Source organism: Pristiophorus japonicus, unplaced genomic scaffold (genome assembly GCF_044704955.1).
Source record: "Pristiophorus japonicus isolate sPriJap1 unplaced genomic scaffold, sPriJap1.hap1 HAP1_SCAFFOLD_252, whole genome shotgun sequence".
NCBI lineage: Eukaryota > Metazoa > Chordata > Chondrichthyes > Pristiophoridae > Pristiophorus > Pristiophorus japonicus.
The window spans coordinates 850,421-863,127 of NW_027252252.1; the positions used below are offsets into that span (position 1 = coordinate 850,421).

General features: G+C 47.0%; 1 non-coding gene across 1 annotated transcript; it reads right to left on the bottom strand.

Moving 5' to 3' along the window:
- Nucleotides 1-4,282: 4,282 nt before the first annotated feature.
- On the bottom strand, nt 4,283-4,355 carry trnav-uac (transfer RNA valine (anticodon UAC)). The gene has a single exon. It is a non-coding gene; the product is annotated as a tRNA-Val (tRNA).
- Between the last annotated feature and the right edge of the window lie 8,352 nt (nt 4,356-12,707).

The following is a 12,707-nucleotide window of genomic DNA, read 5'->3' on the forward strand; positions in this document are numbered from 1 at the left end:
CTTCACTAAGGATAGCTCTCATGTCCTGTAACTTGACCCCTCCTCGCTCGTACCAGGTATCCCCAAAACCACTTAAGTTCTTGGTCCCTTCACGAGCTCCACAGGGAGTAGAGGTATCATGATCCTGCTCTCGCCTTGTCCGCTCGAGCGTGCTTCCCCCACGCTCCACATTACCGGAAGGTCGTGTGTAATGTTGTGGGGTGTTAAGCGTCTGAGTAACCGAAGAGGCATCTAACTGCTCCGCCTCCGATCCTAACATTGCCACGTGAACCACACGGGTTCGAGGCTCCGAAGTAGGAGAAGATAAAGGAGCTGCGGATGGGAACGGTGGGCATTCTTCCTGTCCTTTAATCCCCTTTTCAACTCTCAGACTCGGGGAATCCTCCGAATACCAACCGGCTTTATCAATTGCTATCTCCGTGGGCAACCTAATACCACCATCTGCTGCAGCTTAGATATTCCTTTCTCTAGATCTTGATTACACTTCTGTTCATCAGCAAGATGCTGATTCAGCGTCAGAACAGTCCTGGCTGCCCCGAGTGCCTGAAATCACCAATTCTCTACTTCTTTACTCACTGCTGTTAGCTGCTCTCTGAGTTCTGAGACTTCCCTATCTCGAGCCTCAGCCTCTTCTCCTAACGTTTGAAACCCCAGCATGAGACACTGCAACACGAACGCTTTTCTCTTTTTATCACTTTTTAACCCAAACACTTTAATCTTTTTTAACTGGACGCTCTCCACTAAGGACTGCCGTGTCTCTCTCCATCCTCCTGTCATTGTTTCCTGTCTTATTCCATAAGTTCCCCCTTTCGACTCAATCCATTCATTAATAAATGACTGGAGCTCAACTGAAATATCCCCTGAGCCTCCCATTACTAACTGAAGATCCCTTTAATCACAACAACTAAGAGAATGCTCACCCCTCGAACTGATGTGTGGGAAACACTTCTTCCAATAACTCAGCCAACTTTCTGATTCATGTCGGGGACTTCGAATAAGCCAACGAACTTTTGAAAATCATGTCGGGGTCACCAAAATGTTGTAAACGGCTGTCTTGCTCTTTTCGCTTCGTTGCGTTGAACATCGAATTACCCACACGCACTCCGTTGTAGTAAAGGCAGGATCTGGTCTTTTATTTAAACATTCATACTAAACAAACCAAGTATGAAAGTTACTCAGAACACTTCACAAAGGCAGCTTGCTTCGATTTCCGTGGCTGCTTGAGACACACATCTTCCGAATGTCCAGTGTCTCTGGTGTCTGTGTCTCTGCAGTCCATAAAAGTCTCATTTTTATACTGAAAAAGCCTTTGAACTCTTATTCTTTGCATTTAGACAATCCTGACTAACTGCTTTCTGAATCTTTTAACAGACAGACTTAATATTGCTTGTTTAACCTGCAGATGTCATTAAATAGTAACAAGGTTACGCTCAAATAGTTAACATACAGACATCATCAAATCGTTTATTCCTGAGTTTCCATTACTCCCACCTTAACAAGGTACTCAAATATTTAACATCCAGACAATGACCAGTTTTACATCTCACTGGCTGGAAGGCACAACATTGTCTAACAGTTTATTTACCATCCAAACTTCAATCTTCCTGTTATTTAATCCAAACTTCAGACTGCGTGCTGAAGCAAAGAGTTCAGCAATGCAGGACTGTGCTAACACAGAGCACAGGGTTTGACAACAAGACTTGTAGATCAAGCATCAATGACAAAGGCAACAAAACTGCCCACCAGCACCAGGTGTCTCTCACTTGTTTGTCCCAAATTTTTAGCAGCTGCGACAGCAAGCATTCAGTTACCACCGAGATTTAAACTCAGATCGCTGGATTCATGTCCAGAGTGCTCACCATTACACCATGGAACCAACGATGCCAAATTCTTTGAAACATTTCTCAAAAACAAGATCATCTGCAACATTGCACTTTGGCTCGGCCTTTTCTCATCCACACCGTCAGTTTCCCCACTTTACGCTCTGCTAATTATTGATGCAGAGCAATTCACATAGATGCCGTCGAGGCTATGGGTTCTCAAGTAGCTGTTTCTTTTTCACACTGTTCATCACAGCTTGTACTTCAGTCTAGCCAGGTAAAAAGTGTGTTGGCATTGCAATGCATTAATGTAAAATACTTGGCATGAAAAGAAAATGCAACGTTTTGTTGAGTGCAAAACATGCAGTGCCTGCATTTCAAAAAGCGTTGCTTTTATTCATCCTGCTGATTGCATATTGCACAGATAATCTCAGCACACATTGTGCAGGTAAATGCAGCAACAAACTGATTTCTCCTCCGCTGATTTGTAACAGGTAACTGACGGTTGAGCACACGATTTGATAACTAGACTTGTAGATCAAGCATCAGTGACAAAGGCAACAAAATTGCCCACCTTCACCAGGTGTCTCTCACTTGTTTGTCCAAAATTATTAAATTATTGACTCTCCTTCAGCTAGCATTTCTTTAATTATGCAAATGAAAATCATCGGTTAATTAATGATGTTTTCCGGTGAATGCAGGATAACAATTAACAAAAAGCCCCAACGTGGGGCTCGAACCCGTGACCCTAAGATTAAGAGTTTCATGCTCTCCCAATTGATCGAGCGGGGCTTCTGCCAAATGCGGGTTTTTGTCGCTGATTGCAGCCAGGCGCCTGTTGGCACCGCCCCAGATGTTTAAACTTGCTGTGGAGGAACTGCCAGGATCTTCTTGAATGGTGGACCAGGCTCGAGGGGCCGAATGGCCTACTCCGGCTCCAAATCCTGACATGCTTATCATCTTATGACTTTTCACAGGAGAACAAACTTGCCCCTGAGCATGCATGAGGAGAAAGCTACAGAAAATATTCTCACCCGGTGAGCTTTCGCGTCTGAGGCGAACGTGTTAACCGTTACACTGCGGAAACAACTCCACTTTCAGCACCAGGTCAGACGGAAATGTTAAGCGAGCAGGTGAACTGCAGAATGCCACTTTTAAAGAGTTGGTCGAGGTGTCAAACAATGAGTTTCACTTTATGATTGAAAGCAGAAAGTGTCAGACGTTGGATTTGAACCCACTCCTCCACATGCAATTGTAATCCAAACACAGCACTTTTGACCGCTCAGGCATCCTGACTAGGTGCGGCTGGGTTTGGTTCCCTGCAGGTTGATTTTGAACTTTTGTGTCCTGTCACATGAAATAAATGAGGGCAGCAGGTGTATCTCTGCCTGACACCGGAGAAACAGTGAGACAGACCTTGGAGCAAGGGTCTGGTTATTAAGACACAGTAAAGAAAATATTGATTCCTGAATTATCCCAAAGGTCAGGAACCCTGACATGATTTCGATTGCAGTGTCCTCATCTCGAGTGAGATGTGTTACCGTTGCACCACTAGCTCTACACAACGAATTTGAGATGTTTATCTATATGAACGCTTCTTAAAATAAGGGCTTTAAAATCCCCGCCCATTCCCACTCGGTGTCAGAAGCAACGCTCACTTGCCAGTCACCGTCCGTTTTTTTGTTGAACTTTTGTTTTTATTTCACGTGAAAGCATCATTACTTAACCCAATGCCATCTTTTGCACAATGAAAGAAATGCTGACTGAGAGACAGTCGACACTTCAATCATTTCTTCTGTGTTTTGCATGTTAACTGTTAAACCAGATCCCAATTTACACAATTTTTGTCGGGGATTGTTTCAAAATCTTCATTGCTGATGACACCGGGAATCTGGGGCAACTTTTGTCAAATTTAACAGCATCGGTTATTCCGACCGTGCACAGAAAATAGAATCAGTCGTGAAGATAAAATCCCACGGTGCTCATTTTCTGATTCAACATCGTAGGATTTCAAATAAAGTGAAAGAATTTTATCGTGAAAAGATTTGGAAGTGTTACTTATATTTGTGTCTTTAATTAAACTTTGTGACGTCTGACTCCCGTTCATGCCTCTGCTGAATAAGAAAGGAGGGTTTGACATTGACCAGACTGCACTGCCCCTGATATTTGTGAGCTCATCCTTGATATTCAGTGGTTTCTTGCCCTTTGATGGGCTGCAGTGTAGCGGATATCACGTTGGCCTCACACGCGAAAGGCCCCCGGCGGATCCGTTTTCTCTCACTGAAATTTATCTATTTATTGAAGTGGAATAAAGATCAATTAAGGAATAAGGGAGCCCTTTTGCCGGGAGAACAAATAGCAAATAAAAACAGCAATTGCTGGAAATCTCAGCAGGTCAGGCAGCATTTGCCAGGAGACTAAACTCGCCTCAGATTGTTCCACGACAGCAACTTTAAACATAATGTTTCCGCCCGGGATTGAACCAAGGATCTTTCACGTGTAAAGCAAACGTGATAACCACTACACTACGGAAACCTCTGGCACAGTCGACACAAAAGAGGGGAGCTGACCAGTGAGCTCCCTCTGTGCTGATCGGGAATGTGCTGGCTCACCGAAAACAACTTCTGTGCCACACTGAAAGCTCTCAATCCTCCGCTGCCCTTTACAGAAATGTCACGGATCACCCAGCCACCGTTTTGACTTCCACATCCTCACAGTGGGGTCAGAGAGGCTCCTACCGTCTCCCCAACATCAGCGAACTCAAAATTAAACCAGCAACGGGCAGGAGAAACAAGAGAATCTGTAAGCTCGGTCCGTAACAGAAAGTAATGGGGTTATTCATGGTGATTACAGCAATTAGTAATCGTCTCACAGACCTCAATTATTTTTATTTGACGAATTGTTCGAGTATCGTTCCCAGGTTAGTGCGCCGGATCTTAACCCCTCGACCACCAGGGAACAGCTACGATGCATGTAGATATATTTATATATATTTATATATGAACCTGAATATCAACGGCGAGCTGCCTAGGCCTCATGGTGCAACGGTAGCACGTCTAAATTTAAGTGAGAGAAATTATTTGAGACAGTGAAACCCATTTCATTGTTTGTTCCCTTTTAAACACTAGAAACGAAGACGAGGAATAAATAGAGAAATCAAAGCACAACGTTATAGACAAGAGGAAGAGAGAAGGGGAAATACTGTCCCCAACCAGAACTAATGCAGAAACCTCTCTGCTGCGCTCGGGGTGGCCACCCACAGCCTGGATACACTAACGTCCCAACAGCTCATTGACTGTCGGAGTGGGACCGTGCGGCGCTTCAGAAGACAGGTCGAAAAAGCAAAGTCACTGATTCGGTCTCACGTGCCCCTGCTACAAGGAATAGATACACACAATAACATGCTTTTATAATGGTTACACATTATCGCCATTCTTGTCAAGCAGTCGTTTCGTTGGACCAGGGGTATGATTCTCACTTCAGGGTTGTTAATGGCAATTTGCGAGAGATTCCACGTTTAAATACCGAATGAGCCCTTTCAATTTGCATGGAACTTATGCAAACAAGTGTTATGTATGTAAACCTGTAAATACCTTGTTTAACCACCAGAGGGTTCATCCCCTGGAGCCCCAAGAGATCCCACAATCCATTGGGTGCACTTGTACTTAAGGAGGCCTCACAGGCTGGAGAAGCACTCTGGAGACCTGCAATAAAAGACTAAGGTCACAAATTACTTTGAGCTCACAGTATCTGGTCAGACTCTTTATTCATGCAATACAACTGGCGATGAGATACAGATGACGAACCTCACCGCAATGATGCAGAGACCAATGGGCATCCTGGAGAAATTTTCGGAGGGAGATGATTGGGAAACCTTAGTGGAGCGACTTGACCAATACTTCGTGGCCAGCGAGCTGGAAGGAGAAGCGAATGCTGCCAATGGAAGGGCGATTCACCTCACTTTTTGCGGGGCACCATCTTATGGCCTCATACAAAAGCTGCTTGCTCCAGCGAAACGCACAGAGAAATCGTATGTTGATTTGTGCACACTGGTCCGGGAGCATCTTAACCTGAAGGAAAGCGTTCTGATGGCGAGGTTCCGGTTCCACATGTGCAAAAGGTCTGAAGGCCAGGAAGTGGCGAGCTATGTCGTCGAGCAAAGACACCTTGCAGGCATTTGGAATTTGAAGGACATTTGGAGCACATGCTCAGGGACTTCTTTGTACTTGGCATTGGCCATGAAGTAATACTTATTAAACTAATTTTGACAGTCAAGACCCCAACCTTGAGTAAAGCCATAGCGATAGCCCAAGCGTTCATCGCCATCAGTGACAATACCAAACAAATCTCTCAGCACACGAGTGCTGTAAAGTAATGTGAACAAAGTAATTTTGTTTTCAAATCGTTACGTACAGGGCAGGCCTCACATGCCTGCAGCTGTACGTCTGCAGATGTCTCAGAGTCCACCATCAAGGGTGATGAATGCTACGCCATTAACATCTTGTTGGCACTGCGGGGGTGATCATCGTTTCCATTCATGCCGCTTCAAAGGATACGTTTGCAAGGGCTGTGGAACAATGGGACACCTGCAACGAATGTGCAGGCAAGCTGCAAACCCTGCTAATCCTGCAAACCACCATGTTGCAGAGGAGGGCAGATCCACGGCAGATCACAGCGAACCAGAGCATCAGACCGAGGAGGTAGAGGTATATGGGGTGCATACAATGTACCACAAAGTGTCCCCGATAATGCTGAAGGTTGAATTAAATGGACTCCCGGTGTCAATGGAGCGAGACATGGATGCAAGCCAGTCCATTATGAGCAGAAAGACTTTTGATAAATCGTGGTGCAGCAAGGCCTCAAGGCCAGTCCTGACTCCCATTCGCACTAAACTGAGAACTTACACAAATGAACTGATTCCCGTAATCGGCAGTGCTACTGTAAAGGTCTGCTACGATGGAGCGATACACAAGTTACCACTCTGGGTGGTACCGGGCGATGGCCCCACGCTGCTCGGCAGGAGCTGGCTGGGGAATATACGCTGGAACTGGAACGACATCCGGGTGCTCTCGCCCGTCGACAACATTTCGTCTGCCCAGGTCTTAAACAAATTCCCCTCGTTGTTCGAACCAGGCATCGTGAAGTTCCAAGCAGCAAAAGTGCAGATCCACCTAATTCCCCGGGGCGCGACCTATCCATCACAAAGCGAGAGCAGTACCGTACATGATGAGAGAGAGGGTGGAGATCGAGCTGGACAGGCTGCAATGAGAGGGCATCATTTTGCTGATCGAATTCAATGAGCGGACCACTCAGATTGTTCCGTCCTCAAGGGAGAGGGCACCGTCAGATTCTGTGGTGATTACAAAGTAACTATCAAATGTTTCTCCCTTCAGGATCAATACCCACTACCAAAGGAAGACAACCTTTTTGCGACGCTGGTGGAGGAAAGACGTTCACGAAGCTGGACTTGACCTCGGCCTACATGACGCAGGAGTTGGAGGAATCATCGAAGGGCCTCACCTGCATGAACACGCACAAAGGTCGCTTCATTCACAACAGATGCCCATTTGGGATTCGATCAGCCGCGGTGATATTCCAGAGAAACATGGAAAGCTTACTGAATTCGGTCCCACGCACCGTGGTCTTCCAGGACAACATCTTGGTTACAGGTCGGAACACAGATGAGCATCTGCAGAAACTGGAGGAGGTTCTTCGTCGGCTTAATCGCGTGGGGCAAAGGTTAAAATGCTCGAAGTGCGTTGTCCTGGCGCCTGAAGTGGAGTTCCTGGGGAGAAGAATTGCGGCGAACGGCATCAGGCCCACTGATTCGTAGATGGAGGCAATCGACAACGCACCGAGGCCGCATAACGTGACGGAGCTGCGGTCGTTTCTAGAACTCCTGAACTACTTTCGTAACTTCTTACCGGGTCTCAGAACACTGTTAGAACCACTGTACGCTTTACTGCATAAAGAAAACGAATGGGTATGGGGTAAAAGCCAAGAAAATGTCATTGTAAAAGCTAGAAAACTGTGAAACTCAACCAAATTGCTTGTGCTGTATGATGCATGTAAGCGTTTGGTGCTAGCATGTGATGCGTCGTCATACGATGTTGAGTGTGTATTGCATCAAGCTCATGAATCTGGGAAATTGCAACTGGTTACTTATACATCCAGGAGTCTGTCTCAGGCTGAGAGGGCCTACAGCATGATCGAAAAAGAAGTGTTAGCATGTGTTTATGGAATTAAAAAATGCATCAATATCTGTTTGGGCTCAAATTTGAATTGGAAACTGACCATAAGCCACTTATTTCCCTCTTTTCTGAAAGTAAGGGGATAAATACAGATGCATCGGCCCACATCCAGAGATGGGCGCCCACATTGTCCGCATACAACTACGCCATCCGCCACAGACCATGCACAGAAAATTGTGCCGATGCTCTCAGTAGGCTGCCATTGCCCACCACAGGGGTGGAGATGGCACAGCCCCCAGATTTAGTTATGGTAATGGAAGCATTCGAGAGTGAGCAATCACCTGTTACCGCCCGACAGATTAGAACCTAGATGAGCCCAGATCCCTCATTGTCCTTAGTAAAAAACTGCGTGCTCCACGGGAGTTGGTCTAGTGTTCCGTTCGAGATGCAGGAAGAAATAAAGCCGTACCAGCGGCGCAAAGATAAAATGTCCATACAGGCAGACTGTATCAAGTAGTGGTGCCAAAAAAGGGCAGGGACACTTTCATTAGTGATCTCCACAGTACCCACCCAGGCATTGTAATGAAACCAGATTAGTTCACCGGATCTTAACCCCTCGACCATCAGGGAACAGTTATGATACATGTCGATATATTTATATATATTTATATATGAACCTGAATATCAACGGCTAGCTACCTAGACCTCATGGTGCAACAGTAGTGCGTCAAACTTTGAGTGAGAGAAATTGTTCCACAGAGACACCCATTTCATCTTTTGTTCCCTTTTAAACGCTAGAAACTGAGACAGGGGGAATAAATAGAGAAATAAAAGCACAGGGATAAAGACAAGAGGAAGAGAGAAGGGAAAATATACTGTCCCCACCCAGAACTAATGCAGAAACCCCTCTGCTGCGCTCGGGGTGGCCACCCACAGCCTGGATACACTAACGGGAGAACACCAGCGGCAGGTCGGGGCTATAAAGGAACGGCGAGCGGCCCTGGGAGCAGCTTGAAGGTCCCGGGAGACTACTGCAGGGAGCAGCGCGAGCTGGTGCAGGAGGGCGGCGGCAGCGAAGAGTGACGTCATCAAGGTCCAGGTCAGTGATTGGAGCGTGGGCAGATACAGCAGGAGCGGCGAGATCGGAGCGAAGGTGCGGCGAGAGACTGTAGAGGGACGTGATCGGGGCCCAGGGGAGGCATGAGTTCAGGGCCAGGGGCCCAGGGGCAGCACGGACCAGCCGACACTGCGATATGTCTGTGCACTAGGTCCGTGCTGCAGAGCTGGTCGCCTGTCGTCTTGGTTAACCCTTGCCAAGACCTCGCTCTGTCAAGCCCGTGTGATGGCTGGGGTGCAACGGCCACCACACGTTAAAAAAATCCACGCACAGGCATCTTCCACCCTTCGGGATGTAGTTCGGGTCCTTCATTGAAACACCTGTGAACTCATCCTTTTTCGGCGTGGAAGCAAGTCATCCTCGTTTCGAGGGACCGCCTATGATGATGACGATGATGGATACATTAACGTCCCGACAGCTCATTGACTGCAGGAGTGGGACCTTGCGGCGCTTCAGAAGACATGTCGACTAGGCAAAGTCACTGATTCTGTCTCATGTGCTCCTCTGATCAAGAATAGCAACACACACTAAAAATGCTTCAATAATGGTTAAATCTTATCTCCACCAATATTAAGCAGTTGGTTCATTGGTCGAGGGGTATGATTCTTGCTTTGGTGTTTGTTACTTGAAATTTGTGAGAGATTCTGGTTTCAAATCCCAGACAAGCCTTGAATTTGCAGCGAACTTTTGCAAAGAAGGACTTGCATTTCTGCAGCGTCTGTCAGGAACTCCTGACGCCCCAAAGCGCTTTACAGCCGTTGAGTTACCTTTGAAGTGTTGTCATGTGAGGAAAGATGTGCCCAAATGACCTCACACGCACCTCAACTCTTTGCAAAGAAGTTCATCGAATCAAAGAAGTTTGCAGCTCGGAAGGAGGCCATTTCGGTCCATCATGTCCGTGCCGGCCAACAAGAGGCTCTCCAGCCTAATCCCACTTTCCAGCTCGAGGTCCATAACCCTGCAGGTTACGGCACTTCAGGTGCACATCCAAGCACTTTTTAAAAGTGATGAGGGTTTCTGCCTCCACCACCCTTTCAGGCACTGAGTTCCAGACCCCCACAACCCTCTGCGTGAAGAAACTTCCCCTCTCAACTTTCTACCAATTACTTTAAATTTATGCCTCCTTATTGTTGACCCCTCTGCTGAGGAAAATAGGTCCTTTCTATCCACTATATCTCGGCCCCTCATAATTTTATACACCTCAATGAAGTCTCCCCTCAGGCTCTGTTCCATGGAAACCAAATCCAGCCTATCCAATCTGCCTCATGGCTAAGAGTCTCCACTCCCGGCAACATCCTCGTAAATCTTCTCTGTACCATCTTCAGTGCAATCATGTCCTTCCTGTAATATGGCGACCAGAACTGCATGCAGTACTCCAGCTGTGGCCTAACCTACCCCACCGACCCCATCTCTTGTATTCTGTGCCTCGGCTAATAAAACCAAGCATTCCATATTCCTTCTCAACCACCTTATCGACCTGGCCTGCTACTTTCAGGGATCTGTGGACATGCACTCCCTGGATTCTGGGGAGGACCCAGCAGATTAGAAAACTGCAAATGTAATGCCCCTATTTAAAAAAGGAGGCAGACAAAAAGCAGGAAACTATAGACCAGTTAGTCTAACATCTGTGATTGGGAAAATGTTGGAATCCATTATTAAAGAAGCAGTAGCAGGACATAGAAAAATAGAAAATAGGTGCAGGAGTACACCATTCTGCCCTTCGAGCCTTCACCACCATTCAATGAGATCATGGCTGATCATTCAGTTCAGTACCCCTTTCCTGCTTTCTCTCCATACCCCTTGATCCCTTGAGCCATAAGGGCCGCATCTAACTCCCTCTTGAATATATCTAACGAACTGGCATCAACAACTCTCTGCGGCAGAGAATTCCACAGGTTAACAACTCTCTGAGTGAAGAAGTTTCTCCTCATCTTAGTCCGAAATGGCTTTCCCGTTATCCCTTACATTCTGACCCCTGGTTCTGGACTTCCCCAACATTGGGACCAGTCCAGTCCTGTCAGAATTTTATATGTTTCGATGAGATCCCATCTCATTCTTCTCAACTCCAGTGATCTCTCGATCCCTTGATTGCCCGAGACTCCAAAAATCTATCTAACGCAGCCTTGAATATATTCAGAGACTCAGCATCCACAGGCCTGTGGGGCAGAAAATTCCACAAATTCATAACCCTCTGAGTGAAGAAATTCCTCCTCATCTCTGACTTAAATGGCCGACCCCTTAACCTGAGACTGTGCCCCTGGTTCTAGACATTCCAGCCCGGGGGAAACAACCTCTCAGCATCTACCCTGTCAATCCCCTTCAGAATATTGTGTGTTTCAATGAGATCACCTCTCATTCTTCTAAACTCCGGAGAGTATCGGCCCATTCTACACAATCTCTCAACTTAAGACAGTCCTCTCATCCCAGGAATCAATCTGGTGAATCTCTGTTGTACCACCTCCCAGGCAAGTATACCTTTCCTCAAATAAGGAGACCAAAACTGTGTGCAGTACTCCAGGTGTGGTCTCACCAGGGCCCTGTACAATTGTAGCAAGACTTCCTTACTCTTGTATTGTGGGCTATATATTAGGTACTATGGGCCGAGTGCTCTGTTTTTTTGCTGATCGATGGTTGTATAAAAAGTTATTAAAATTTGACAGTTGCTCGGCAAACATATTTGTATTTCCTTCAGTGTACTCTTTACTCTTCAAGGGCTAGATTTTCCCCAAGCAGTTTTGTCGGCGCACTGACCTCAAGCGCACCGACTTTGCACGCTGGAAACGGCGCGGGGAAAAACTCGCCCCATCCTGGCCGCCGTGTACTGTCCCCGGAGTCCTGCCGTGGTGTCGATGGTGAAGTGGGGGGCGGAGCCAAATGCCTGCGCCGAAAACACTGCCGGCACCTTCGCGCATGGGCAGTAGGGAGAGAAAACTTGGCACTCTGCCATTTTTAAACAGTGTCAAACCCGATGAAAAGCACAGCAGCTTCTCAGCTTCTCCGGTCACTCGGCGGGCTCTCCCCCAGTCCCTCCCCGATAAAACGCACAGCTCCATCAGCTGCAACTTCTCAGGTCCACAAGCTCACACTTCTCCGGTGTGTCTTCCCTCCCCTATCCCAGAGATATAGGGACCGAGTGTAATGGAGCCAAGTTTGCTGATGATACAAAGATGGGTGGGAAAGCAAATTGTGATACAGCAAAGAAAATCTCAATTCCGGAAGCACAATATGGAAAGGTACAGTGAACCCAACGTGATATAAACACGCAGCCTTCTGATCTGGAGTCAGACACACTACCGTTGCAGCACGAGGTCTACAGTGCAGAGTGCCCATGTTTGTATACATGAAGGTTCCTGAAACACAGTTTAATTTACCCTGCATTGGTGCAATGAAAGGGCTTTAAAATCCCCGGCCACTCCCTCCGTGGGTCAGACAGCAGCAGAAGCAGTGCCCACCTGTCACTCACCCTCTCACGCCCGCCTTCATCACCTGCTGCTCGCGGACTGCAGCAAATCCAGTTCATCATCATCATAGGCAGTCCCTCGAAGCGAGGATGACTTGCTTCCACGCCAAAAAAGGATG